The following is a 14,517-nucleotide window of genomic DNA, read 5'->3' as shown; positions in this document are numbered from 1 at the left end:
CCTTTTCCCTTCCCTCTTCCCCCTTCCCCCTTCCCTCTTTCCTTTCCTTTCCTTTCCTTTCCTTTCCTTTCCTTTCCTTTCCTTTCCTTTCCTTTCCTTTCCTTTCCTTTCCTTTCCTTTCCTTTCCTTTCCTTTCCTTTCCTTTCCTTTCCTTTCCTTTCCTTTTAATTTTTCCCCAGTGAAAGCTGTAATATACAGAGATAAGTTGATTGAAGGAAGCAGTTCATAATGGGTTTGAAATATATTTATATAATTTATTGAAGAGACACTGGTATATCTTGAATGCATATTGCATACTTGTGAACTGGTATGAATAGGTACCACAACGGCTGGAGTGTTAAAGTAAATGGTATTTAGTTCTGGGACTAGAAACTTACCAAGAATTCCTCTGTGTGTGTGTATGTGTATATGTGTTTATGTGTATATGTGTTTGTGCGTGTGCGTGTGTGTGTGTTTGTATGTGTAGAATACCCACCAATTATAAAAGTGAGGAATTGTAAGGCAGTTGTTTTAATCTCAACAGCTACAATAGTGGCCTGGAGATAAGAAGACTTGAGATCAGATCCTGTCTCAGCCACTTATAAACTGTGTGACCTTGAGCAAGTCATAGCTTCTGCCTGCCTTCATTTTTTAACTGAAAAATGGATATGATGGTGTCACTGACCTCTCAGAGTTTTGAGACTCAAATGAGATAATATTTATAAAGCATTTAACACAGTTGAAAAATATTAGCTCAAGGAAAAAGCTGCTGGTGATATGAATAATGTAGAAATGTCATTGTATCTGGAATATCTCAATATATTTAGGAAGGTATTTAAAAAAATAAAGGGAAAAAACACTTTTGACAATACTATTTCTTGAAGGTAATGGTTGAAACCATACTGTTGACAGGGGCTAATTGTGTGGCATTTCTGTCAAGTATATGGATAACATAATACTCCATCTGTAGTGAGTGCCAACCTTAAGAAGACAGAAATACTAATTGGCCATGAGGGAAGAATTATTAAAACCTTAATTATTGAAACCTTAAGACTTTGCTGGTATTAATTGGCTATTATTATTATTGCAAACTTTCTCCATGACTTCTTAGTTGAGAAGAACCCAAAAAAGAAAGACAAAAAAATCACTATCTAATATGAATCATTTGGCACCACTTGGAGGTCAGCAGGATGAGAAAAATGAGATGGAATTTTAGGACTTTTCATACTATAACACTTTGTGTTCTAGCAGACACAAGTAAACTCTTTAGAGTACACAAACTGGTGCCAGCCAAGAGGGTTTGAGTAGTTTTGTAACATGACAGTGATGGCTTCCAGGAGCTCACTGTATTTGCCAGTAGATGACTCAGTGATCGTGAGGCCTATTATCTTACCTACAAAGTGAATTCCTTAACCTTGAAGTGATTTCCCACAAGTAAGTTCTGGAACTTAAATTCTGGAGGTGATGAGACAGCCAGGTCCCATGGTAAATAGAGTGTTGAATTTGGAATCAAATAGACCTGAGATCAAACAATGACTCAGACACTTGCTAGCTGTGTGACCCTGGTCAAGTCACTTGTAGTATTTATGATTGTTTCCTCATCTTTAAAATAAGGGAGTTAGGCTCATTAATCTCTCTGGTTTCTTTCAGCTCTAAATCTATATATCTCTGAGAGTTATACTCAATGACCTGTAAGGACACTACCTTCTCTAAGACTATGATTTTGCAACTGATTTCCTGTGTGTACAGGCATTAACCTAATAACGTTCTAATTCCCATTAGGGTTGGTTTAATCTTTTTTTTTTTTTTTTTTTTTTTTTTGCTTTTCTTTCTTTGCCCAGTGCCAAACAGAGCGCCTGATACATAATAGACACTTAATAAATATTGTTGATTTATTGGCTAACATATGCTAATATGAATACTCTTTGACAGAGATGGATGGCATGACCAGTGGGGATGAATATGCCATAGTGTTTTCTATGGAAAAAGATAAAGTGATCTCTGAAACAAGAGGAGCTGGACCACAGAGATGAGAATCTGTGACTTCCTTCTGAGAGTAGATTATTAATGGATAGGAATGTTACAATACTGAACCAGTCTTCCCTGTGTTGATTGTCCTTGATGAAGATGACAAAATGTTGATGATGATGATAATGATGACTATGACTATTATGACAATAGCCCAGCTAAGGATTTTACTCCTCATCATGAAACTGTCAGAAAATATAGCCAGAGTCTCCACCTCTTGACTTCTTGTGACTTACTGTCAACTTTTTGAACTTTACAAGGTCTGAAACTATAAACTTATTGCTATCTCCAATTTTCTTCTTATAAAAGAAAAAAAATAAGTACAATGAAGTAAAGAATAGGAGCCTAAAGATACCACCCTTCAGGGGTTTGTGACATATCTACACTAATGCCAATAGGAAAGAAAAAAATGAGTTCTCCATTTTTAAGACTCATTAAGTCCTTTTGAATGCCAACAGTTTTGGGCCTTCGTGTATTCTAAATGGCTCTTCTTCTCAATGGGATTAGTGAGCATGTCATTGCTTGTTCTAAAGTCCACATGGAGATGTCACCAGCAGATTCCACTGTAAAAGCATGATTCCACATCATTTCTATAATGCCACTAAGAATGATGCCAGGGCTTTTTCTCTATACTTCCTGCTCTTTGACCAACAGACAGGTTTACTTCTTAGTTCTCTGGAAGATGAATGAGAAGATTCACTAATAGCAATACTTCTCTCACTTGAAAAATCAGTGGAAGTAAGATTACTGCTTACCTTTGAAAGAGAAGCAGTCAATAGTGGGACACTCAAGCCTGCTTTCAGAAACTCCAGCCTTGGGAAAGGATGAATTTTGCTGCAAAAATGTAGACTCCAGAAAAATAAGAATTAGGGAAGTATTAGGAAGCAACTATATCCCAAGTAATGGAAAAGTTGAAGGATTCAAAGTCAGTCTCTTTTATTTCCTAAATTTTATTATATTCTTTTGCTCTGTTCCCATAATCCTTCCCTTTCTGCATTGTGACAGTCCTTTCCCTCTCTATTGCCCTTCCAAGAGTATTCATTGTTTGATGATTGTTTTCCTTTACTACCGTAAACAATCAGCTAATAAAATAATTCTTATGAAATGATTTTGGAACCAGATCATTCCAGAAGAAATATATTTCAGTTGTGTGAGAAAATATGCTACTGTTTCTCAAGATATAAAATCTATAGACTCATTAAGAATATACTTTCAAAATCTCATAACATTATTAAAACCTTTACCTGTCATTTGGCATTTCTCTTTAAATGATATTTGTCAATATCAAATCAGTATTTGATTGAAGTTTGGTTTAAAATGCCAATATTGATATTGTTGATTGCTTCCAAAAGTTAAAATTCATAAAGAAATAGATGGAAGGATAGATTGATTGAATGACTGATGAATAAATGAATGAAAAAAATAAATATGCAGCCAGCTAAATAGATAAAATATCTTATATATAGGAAAGAGAGACAGAACTTTGAAAAGAAGCTTTTGATATATCTAATATATGATGCAGGATTATTATCTAAGTAATTTCAGATACCTAGAAATAGAAATGTCCTTGAGAACCTCTAAAATCTGTCAAGATTGCTCCAAGAGTGAGAAAGCAACCACATAGTTCATTCTGCTTTTAATGGAGGGGGAAAAAGGGCTTTAAACAAAATTTGAGTTATGAAGAAATGACTCTTTAATTAAATTTCTGTTTACATGTTCCTAGGAACAATGGTAGTAAATGAATTATATCAAAAAAACAATTGAATAAGAAAAATAAAACATTTAAAAGTCAATAATGTTTAACATGAATTTACAAAGACTATAAATTTATTAGATTCAGAAAAAATATATTAAGATTCAGTTGCATATCTCCAAATATTATAATGAATAATGCTGGTGTGCATTTTGTTTTATTTATTTACAACCTTTTAGAAACTGGTCTCAAAAATTGTGACTGGAGTGTTAGGGGAAAAAAAAAACTTACTGTGTGCTAACAAGATACATTATTTGAAATGTACATGAACTTCATTAAAATTACTGCACAGAATAACTTAACTTGGATTTCTGTCAAAATACAATGATAAGTTTCTATTCACATAAAATTAGGGAGTGAGTATTTTATTGTTCATTGAGCTATATTATGAAAACAAAAGACATTTTTAGGAATATGTTTGCAGTCAGGAAGAATATTTATCCTAACACTGCCTCTCATCAAATTCCTATGATTAAGACAGCAAGATCTTATTTATCACAGAGCCTACTCTCCTCCAGTCAACTCTTCTTGATTAAAGGGCAAATGAATGCTTCGTATTTCTGTCTCAAAAGATGATTGGAATGGATATAAAAGTGAATTTAAACTTTCCAAGCAACTAATTGCCTGAATAAAGTCATAGCATGATAGAATCAGTAACAGCATATCATAAAGAAACAACGAGCCTTTTGAGATTTTAGCATAGCACCTGGGAAAGAGCTATTTAGCCAAACCAAAACTTCAATGTAGAATTCATTTTTTTTTTCCCAATTCTTCAATTCATCATTAACGTGGAGATTTCGCCTCATGTTGACCCTTTGGATTTTCATTTTAGTTCATTCATGTACCTAAGTATACAAAGAAAAATATCTGAAATACAATAAAATTTATTTTTAAATGGCAACCTTGTATATTTAAAAGATTACAAGATGCTCTATGTTAGTTCTGCGGGGCTTGAATATTGGCTCATCTCCTATTGCCTACAAACGTGTCTGTCTTTTCCATCCCCCCAAAAATACAAAGCAAAACAAACTCCTTCACATGGTCCTCTCATTCCAGGCAACTGTCACCCTCTATCTGTCTGTCTGTCTGTCTGTCTGTCTGTCCTTCTCTCTCTCCTTTTATCTGGTCTCTTCATAAAACTTTTTAAGAAATTCATCTGTATTGGTGCTTCTATTTTGTCTCTTCTCACTCTCTACCAAATTGTAAGAAGGAAAAGACATAATGACAAAACTAAATTTTTGAAGATTGAAATGATTGGATTAGGGAGTAGTATTGGGTGGTATCAATTGTGAATGAATGGATCATTTCACCATTGACAAAATTCAAGTTTTGGACTTACTGAATATGTAGTCCTTATAGGGCTTATAAATACTTGGAAATATGAATCTGAAAACTGATAGAGATACAATTTGGAAAGCCATTTACAAACATATTGAAGGTATGTGAGTGAATGAGATTGTCAAAAGGAAGAGAACAGAAAATATTTGGAGCTGGAAGGAGACTTGGAGATGATAAATTCCAGTCTCTTCATTTTATAAATAAGGAAACCAATGTTGACAGAAACTGAGGGATTTATCTTTGGTAACCCAGCTAGTTAATATTTGAGGAAGGATTTGAACTAAAAATTTTAGGATTCTGAGGTCAGCTCTCTAACTAATATGCCACTGCCAAAGACAATCCTTCAACTAAATGGAAAAAAAAATCAGTATCTATCTATCTATCTATCTATCTATCTATCTATCTATCTATCTATCTATGTTAATATATTTGTGGTATACATATGCCTACCTTTGTCAATTAATATGTGTTTGCTTATGTGTGTATGTATGTATGCATATGTACATATATATGCCTGTCTATCTATATTTATTGGTATCTGTGTATATGTCTATCTTTATTTTATATATCTATATCTCTCAAGAGACTATCTGAAATTTTGAATCGTATTGGCCACATGCATTTACCACTGGAATGCATCAAAAGTGGTAGCAGTGGGAAAAAAAATAATCAAAAAAGTAAAAACCAAGCACACATAATGTTATAGATACATCTTTACTAACTACTATGCTAGACTGGAAATTTTGAATACCTTCACAACAAAACATGCTCACAATTACAGACTGGTGTTTTGAAATAAATATTTCACAAACATACATATTTCTTTTTCATAGTAATCATTTCCAGGCTCCACAATTTCTCCTTTATTGAATAAATGGATTCATTTTCCTTCCCCTTAAATGTCAAGTTGCAATTTTTATAATACTCATGATGTGCGTTGAAAACAAAGGCAGATGCCTGAGAAAGGTGTCTAGGGAATACCTTCTGGGACTTGAACTGGCATTTCTTTTATATTCATTGTTCCCAACTTCACTTTCCACAGTTATAACACTATGACCTCCCTGTCTGTACCATTCAGAATGGATTTCATGACACTTACCACAGAACTGGAAAGGGAGTCAGAATTATTTGCAAAATTCCACAGTACTCACTCCCTGTTGGATTGGAAGAATTGTCTTTCTTCTTGGGTGTTATTTTCCCTGTTTCTCTGCATTCTACTTTCCATTATCTATCCTTTGCTTTTGCTTCCATTTGTTGTTATCAATATCAGTGATTTCTACTCTAAGTTATTTAGAAATTCCCTGAAACAAAGCTGCATGCAAATCAATCCTCTGGGTGCTCCAGGCAGCTCAATGTAGATAGGATGTTAGAGTTGGACTTAGGAAGATTTGAATTTGTCTCTTCCCTCAGACACATTAGCTGCATGACCCTGACCAATTGACTTAATTAAAGTATCAGTCTCAATTTCCTCATCTATGAAATGGGAATAGTGAAAGCACCTACCTCCCAAGAGAGTGGGGAAAATAAAATAACATATAAAAAAAGTGTTTTGCAAACCTTAAAGACCTATATAAATGTTATCATTAACATTTTTTAGAAGCTTCAATATTTATTTGGGTATGCTAGTCTTTTACTTTAAGAGAACTGACACCTTGGGTATTAACCATTACTACTGGAGTGGTATATCCTTAACTTTCCCTTAGTAATCTTGATTAACAGCCAGGGAAAGTAGGGGTTAATTATTCTACATCTCATTGTGTATTGGAGAGTGGAGTTAGAAAATTAATCTTTCCCCCAAAAGTGATATCAAAACAGATTATAGGCCTTAAACTATCTAAGAAAAATTCACACATAGTCCTTAGTTTCTTTCCTAACCAACTTCCATCCTGCACAGTTAATATTATAAACAACAGTGATACCACTAAGAATAGGTATTTCTTAAAATAAGCAACAATTCTGCTCAAACCTGACATGCTCTGCCCACTTAACCAGTGTTCTCTCCAGGATTCTGACTTTACTGTTCACCACAACTAGCCTACTAAGTTCTTTATTAAACAGAAATAAAGAAATACACTGAGATGGAATGGGAGAGTCAACTCATTTGCCAGAACAAATATCAAGACAGATGGCCACAAACAGGGATTCTCATTTCTATTTCTGCATCCTTCGATCAGACCCGTCTATATTTAAGGATGACATTTAATGCTTGAATTCACAATATTTTCTCTGGCAGGATTTTTCCACCCTTAGTGTGATAAGGAACTGAGAATACATTATTCTCTTTCTCCTCAGACAATTCCCTCCAGGATTTATTTATATTGGGATGAAATGCAAAATCTCTCTGTCTCCCTCTGTCTCTGTCTCTGTCTCTGTCCAGATAGACAAACAGATAGACAGATAGATTCATTTTAACAATTGCTTTCTTTTTTCATCATTACTTTCTTTTTTCTTCCCCCTCACTCTTTTTCCTTTCCCCTTTCAGAAAATTTATATATTTCAGCTCTAGCCAATGTTTTTATACGTAGATAGATAAAGATAGATGGATACATGGTAGATGTGCATGTATGTATATATGTATATGTATATATATATTATATGTGTATATGTAGGTATGTGCACCTATTTTTTTATATGATCCTTACATTTGAGGTAATTAAGAAAATTGAGCTTTTTTCAAATTTCTGACTGTAGTGTAAGTTGATCTCAAATTCAAATGAAAAAGAGAATGGAGAAAATCATCTCAACTAAGATCCTAAAACTCCAAATTTAAAATTTATAAAATTGAATTAAGCAAGAAAGTATTAAACACTCTGTGCTAGGTACTGGCAGAATAGGAGGTTTAGTATATGGGCTGAATCTGTGATTTCAAGGAAAACAATTTATATTTTATATGATAGATAATAGGATTAAAAGTCACTGAAACTTCTTGGGCAGTCAAATGTCATTGTCAAATTTATGTTTTTATTAAGGCAAATGCAACATTGATGTAACCCACGTGAGGGGGGGAGGGGAAGGAGGAAATTGTATCTCCATCTCCCTAAGCATGTGTTCGAAGTTTAACAGAAAGAAAGCAAATACAGAAACCTTTGTGGGATGCAGAGTGAGGTATGTTGTACTCTGGGAAATATAGTTAAAGCAGAGTAGGGAGGAGAGAGAGAAACACAGTAGAAACTGGTTCTGTGCTTACCCCGCCCTGCCACTCCGCTCCTCCCCTCCCCTACATACACACCCAACAAAATTTTGTTTGAATTGTATTTTTCAACACAAAATTGTAAGAGGCCTGGAATTACATTCCAAGATTGGATTGAACTCTTTGGGGCCAGTATTGGTTTGAAGGGTCTTACAAATTGCTGAACAGGATTTGGTTTATATGTAATTAATTTGCTAATCTGATGACTCTTAAGCTTATGTCTCATAAAGGTTTTTGATTACTGTTTTCTGGCACTATATGCTAGTGTTTAATATATTTTTGCTTCTAAAACTAGTTCTTTTGATTGTAATTATGGGTGGTGTTTCTGTTCCACATATATTTAAAAATTAATAGGTTGTAAAACTAGGATTCCATGGCTATTATTATTTAACTTTTAAAGAGAGGTGTGATTACTGAGGTTTAAGGCAACGTGTATTATAATGAGGCCAATGGGAACGTAATAGCCTTTCTCATTTAGCTGAAGTAATTGTAGCCTATGGAGTAGTTATTGATAGTTGGGTGTCAGCTGAAAAGAAGTCTCCAGGAGAGACTTCCCAGGGATTTATTCTTGACTTTGTACTGTTCAGTCTTTTAATGTGCAGGTTAAATAAAGTTATAGATGGCACTCTTATCAAATTTGAAGATGACACATCCTTAGAGAGATAGGTAACAACCTAAACGACAATCAGGACCCCAAAAGGCCTCAAAAAGTCAAAATATTGGGCTAAATAGAATATGACATCATTTAATAAAGGTAAATGTAAAGTCTCATACTTGAGTAAACGCACACACACACACACACATACACACACACAGGAAGTATAACAAGTAAACAACAACTCACCTGATAAGGTTATGGGGATTTAGTGAATTCCAGTCTCAGAATGACAACTATATTATATACCAGCCCTGGAAAATAGCAAAGTCTTAGCCAAATCCAAGAAATATGTATTGGACTAGAAACATAATAGTCTTTCCCTACTTTGCCATGGTCAAACTTCATTTGGTGAATTATGCACAGTTCTTGGTATCATGTTTAAAGATGGATATTGATCTGCCAGAGAACAATCAGAATAACCTTGAGGTGATGAGACTCGGTTGAAAGAACAAGACATATGTGGTGTGAAAGAAGCTTTAGGACAGATTTAACAGAAGTCTCAGTTCTTGAAAACATTGTCATCAGCAGAGGGAAGACAGATGTTCTTTCACTTTAGAGGACTCATGTTGGTTATCCAATCACTAAAAAAAAACAATAACGAATATTTAAAGTTTATGTCAAGTGGAGGATAACTACCCCAGGGTCAAAATAGTTGTGGGTGTGAACACCTAAATCCATTCAACAGAAGTTCCTGATGGTGCTCTCCTTGATTCTAAAGGCAGTGTAGTATAAGGAATATAAAGCTTGACTCGGAATCAAGAAGACCTCTCTGCTTTAAAGTTACGTTTCTGACATTGACTATCTGTTCATCGGGATGATTGGAGATGGCCCAGGATGCAATGGGAGGCTAAGGCCTTTTCAAGTTCTCACTTAAAGTGAGGTAATGCCCATTCAGGGAATAGGCCTCTCTTCTTTAAGAGGTGAGTTAAGAGTTGGTGCCTTTAATTAAAAAGAAAACAAAACCAGAAAAAAAAAAATCAAGCTGGGGGGCGGGGGGAGACCCTCAGGGTTGCTATTACAAAGAGAAAGAGTTACCATTGACATTGAGTCTAAACTCACTCAAAGCCAGGAGGGCCCAAAATGCAGTCATTAAGTAGAGCTTGGCCAGGAACCCATTGTAGAGGAAGGAAGGAAGGAAGGAAGGAAGGAAGGAAGGAAGGAAGGAAGGAAGGAAGGAAGGAAGGAAGGAAGGAAGGAAGGAAAGAAGGAAGGAAGGAAGGAAGGAAGGAAAGAAGGAAGGAAGGAAGGAAGACAGTAAAGTCCAAGGACAAGTGTCTCCCATTGCATCCTGGCCATCTCCAGTCATCTTGATGAATATCTGGTCACTGGATCCAGATGTCTCAGGAGGAGAAAGTGAGGCTGGTGACCTGCACAGCCCTCCCTCATTCAAATCAAAATCAACTTTAAATCTATGAACACATTAAATAATACATTAAAATTTAAAAGAGAGTAATTGGACTATATCTAAGGAAGAAAATAATGGTCTTAACAATTAGGTCTATCTAAAAGTAGGTTAGGCTAGATAGGTGGGGCATTGGATAGGATTCTGGTCCTAGAGTCAGGAAAACTGATCTTCCAGAGTTCAAATGTAGCCTCAAACACTTACTAGCTATGTCACCTTGGGCAAGTCACTGAACCATATTTGCCTCAGTTTTCTCATTTGTAAAATGAGCTGAAGAAAATGGCAAATCACTCCATAATCTTTGCCAAGAAAATCTCAAATCAGGTCTCAGAGTTGGATGTGACTAAGATGAGTGAATAAGAAAAAAAAACAACATTGTCTTGGAGATAATTGGTTCCTCCATGCTACAGAGTTTACATTAAAAAAAAAAGTTGGAAATCTACTTTTAAAAAATGTTGGATAATGACTTACTTGTTATTATACACAATGAATACCTTTTCAGGTAGAGGCTGGACTCAGTCATCTCTGAGTTGCTTTCTACCTCTGAGAATCAGTAAATAATGGGACCCATGTTTTTAGATGTCTGCCAACATAACATAGGAAAAAAATGTTAATTCAATTGAACAACCCCATCCAATATATAATAATAATTTCTTTATGGACATAGACAAAGTCATAGAATCCAAAGACTTATAAAGTACAGCCCAAGTACCTCTGTCCATCATTTAAGGTTATACAATTTCAGAGGGAGACCCGGGAGCCGGGAGCCGTCTGGGGGTTGGGGGAGAACGGGGCTACGGGGGCCAGCTGAGCCCGAGACCTCGACCGCTGCCACCGCCGCTGCCACCCGGGGCGGGGGGTGGGGGACCCGGCCCTAGCCGGAGCCAGCACTGCGGAGATGGGCAACGCGGCCACCGCCAAGAAGGGCAGCGAGCTGGAGAGCGTGAAAGACTTTCTAGCTACAGCCAAGGAAGAGTTCCTCAAGAGATGGGAAAACCCGCCTCAGCCAAGTACAGTCCAGCTGGACCAGTTTGACAGGCTCAAGACTCTGGGCACTGGTTCGTTTGGCCGAGTGATTCTGGTGAAGCACCGGGAGAGCGGGGACTACTTTGCCATGAAAGTCCTGGACAAGCAGAAGATTGTGAAGCTGAAACAGATCGAGCACACCATGAACGAGAAGTGCATCCTGCAGGCCATCAACTTCCCATTCCTGGTCCGACTGCAGTACACCTTCAAGGACAACACCAACCTGTACATGGTCATGGAGTATGTCTCCGGTGGGGAGATGTTCTTCCACCTACGGCGGATCGGAAGGTTCAGCGAGCCCCATGGTCGCTTCTACGCTGCTCAGATCGTCCTCAGCTTCGAGTACCTGCACTCGCTGGACCTCATCTACCGAGACCTGAAGCCGGAGAACCTTCTCATTGATCAACAGGGCTACGTCCAGGTGGCGGATTTTGGTTTTGCCAAGCGCGTGAAAGGCCGAACCTGGACTTTGTGTGGGACTCCCGAGTACCTGGCCCCTGAGATCATCCTTAGCAAGGGCTACAACAAGGCTGTGGACTGGTGGGCTCTAGGGGTGCTGATCTATGAGATGGCAGCAGGTTACCCCCCCTTCTATGCCACCCGGCCCATCCAGATCTATGAAAACATTATCTCTGGCAAGTTCCGATTCCCTTCTCACTTCAGCTCCGACTTAAGGGACCTGCTTCGGAAACTGCTCCAAGTGGACCTCAGCAAGCGCTACGGGAACCTCAAGAATGGTGTGAATGACATCAAGAACCACAAATGGTTCTCCGCCACTAACTGGATCGCCATCTACCAGAGGAAGTTGGAAGCTCCCTTTTTACCAAAGTACAAAGACCCAGGAGACACAAGTAATTTTGATGATTATGAGGAGGAGGAACTCCGAATCTCCATCCATGAGAAGTGTATCAAGGAGTTTGCTGAGTTCTAAGGGTGTCCCTGGGTCCTGGTGGTTTTCTTTTGGGGTGGGGAGGGTGGGAGGGGTGGATTGAGCAGCCTGAGGGCCTCAGAGTTCCTTGCATATTAATTTTTCCCTAGGGAGATCAGAAAGTAGAGATGTTTGCAGGGTGGGGACAGATTCACATATCAGGTGGACCACTCCCTCCCTTTCCTTCCCATCCCTAACCGCCACTGGCTTTTTCCTCACTGTCTCACTCCTGGTGGTAGACCCCATGGCTAGGTTCCCTCTGCTGTTTGTCTAATTCCATGCAAGTTTTATATCAGTTTTCCAGCCCAAACAGATCTGAACCTTCCCCATCTAACACCACCAGAGATCCAGTTTCATTCACCCCAGCCACCTCCCTTCCCCCCACTAGTACCCAGAGCCAGGCCCTTGTTTTTGTATCTCCTTATTGATCCCCCTGGTGCTGGGAAGTTGGGGCAGGGGAGACAGGGGATTCCCAAGTTAGAAAACCTCCAATTTCCAAGACTGGGACACAGTTGCCCATCACTTGTCCTTTTCCTGACCTCTCCCTGGAACTTCAGAACCTTATCTAGGGGTAAAAGGACAGCAAACCAGTTCCCCACAAGGAGAGATCCTTCCTGGGAAGACGTTTTAGTAAAATTTTCATGGCTCCTTTATATTTAACCAAAAATTTTAAATATTGTTTAAGTTATGTTTGCCTTCCGTCCTAGCTCCTTCCCACCTTCCCTAATTATCCCAAATACATTTTAATGTGTCTGGATCTGCCTAGGTCAAAGGCTGTGGATTTTTAACCTCTGGGATCTTAGCTGATGGTTTTGAGCTGGGTCTGTGACTTGGGGATGGGGCTTTTTTGCTCCTGATCTCAAGGAGGGAGTTGTGGGAACAATTGTGAGATTCCCCTTGACGGGTATCCTGCCACGTTTGAAAGAGCCCTGGTCTCTTTCTGCACCCCTCCTCACTCCCAGTGGTCTCCTTTCCTCACGATCAGCTCTCTTAACCCCTACTTCTTCTCTACTCCCTAGTTTTTGCTCACTTGGGGTATTAGGACAACAACAACAAAAAAAAAAACATTTCCCAACTCACTCAGGCAGCCTAGCTTGTGATCCCTGCCAAAGAGGCCTCCCAGATATCCCTGGGACACACCTTCTTCCTTTTAGCCATTCTTATCTATAGATTTTTACTCAGTGCCACTAACTTTCCATTCTTTCTGGGAGTGTCAATCCCTAAAAGCAAGTTGAAGGATATAGCCCACCTTGGGAAAGGAAAAAGGGGGGACTGGGAGAAAAGAAACAGGAAGTGCCACAGTTTCTAGGTAGAGAGCTTCCTTTTGCCATGGGAATGCCAATTTTTATTCACCTGATAGCCTCACCACCATCCCTCATCTCTAGAAGCACCCTACATCTGGCTTGTCTGACAGGTACCCATCACTCTTCCCACTGACCCCTTGTGAGGCATCTGAATTATCATAATTTCCCCCCTCCCCCTTCTATCTAGGAAGTAGCTGGGATAGAGTAGCCCACTTCTCTCCACCCCCTTTTTCTTTTTTTTGTCCCTCTCTCAATTTTCCCGCATCCCTGAAGGAATTCATAGGCCTGGGGTAGGGGTGGGGGTGGGGGATGTATCTGGGAGTTTAAACCTGTGTGATTGAAAGAAATTTGTTTCACTGAAATGACTTCCTCTTTAACAGTGTGCTTTTTTGTAAACATATTTGAAAAGTATTACCAATAAAATTTTGTTTAAAAAAAATTAAAAATTAAAGCAAAAAGATTAAAAAAATTCACCCTTAGGAAACAATCAAAGTATTTTGGTATTTGATCATAAAAAGAGGAAAAAGCAGAAAAAAAAGTTTTCCTCAGGACCCTATAAAAATATCCAAAATTATTCAGGCATGAAGAAATGCAATGCCATTTATTTTTAATGTGAGCTACTAAAAATTAGCTGAATTGGAAGTTGAGAGACTTAAATTTAAAAAAAAATCTAAGACAAGTTAATATTATTCAAACACAATCAGTGCTGAGCTTGTCTCATATCAGTTTCAACTTTGATCTTAAAGTCTTAAATATTAAAACCTGGGAAATTAGGTTTATAAAAATATAATAGAAAAATGAAGTAAAGCCTTTTAAACTTAAAATAGAGGAAGAAATATGGATTAAAATGTAAATTTAAGACTGGGAACAATTATATTACTCAGAGTTTTTCTGGACTTAAAATGTTCCAT

At 37.8% G+C, this 14,517-nt stretch overlaps 1 long non-coding RNA gene and 1 pseudogene across 1 annotated transcript; one reads left to right on the top strand and one right to left on the bottom strand.

The window, feature by feature from the left end:
- Positions 1-3,921: 3,921 nt before the first annotated feature.
- LOC140531519 (uncharacterized) lies at positions 3,922-10,926 on the bottom strand. The gene is made up of 3 exons (XR_011976352.1): positions 10,820-10,926; positions 9,133-9,527; positions 3,922-4,605 (listed from the first exon to the last, which is right to left on the bottom strand). It is a non-coding gene; the product is annotated as an uncharacterized lncRNA (long non-coding RNA).
- Positions 10,927-11,166: 240 nt separating this feature from the next.
- On the top strand, positions 11,167-14,075 carry LOC140534443 (cAMP-dependent protein kinase catalytic subunit alpha pseudogene; annotated as a pseudogene).
- The last annotated feature ends 442 nt before the right edge of the window (positions 14,076-14,517 follow it).

This window comes from Notamacropus eugenii, chromosome 3, assembly GCF_028372415.1.
Source record: "Notamacropus eugenii isolate mMacEug1 chromosome 3, mMacEug1.pri_v2, whole genome shotgun sequence".
NCBI classification, from domain to species: Eukaryota; Metazoa; Chordata; class Mammalia; order Diprotodontia; family Macropodidae; genus Notamacropus; species Notamacropus eugenii.
Note: the sequence above shows the minus strand (reverse complement) of the source record. Positions and strands in the feature narration are given on the sequence as shown.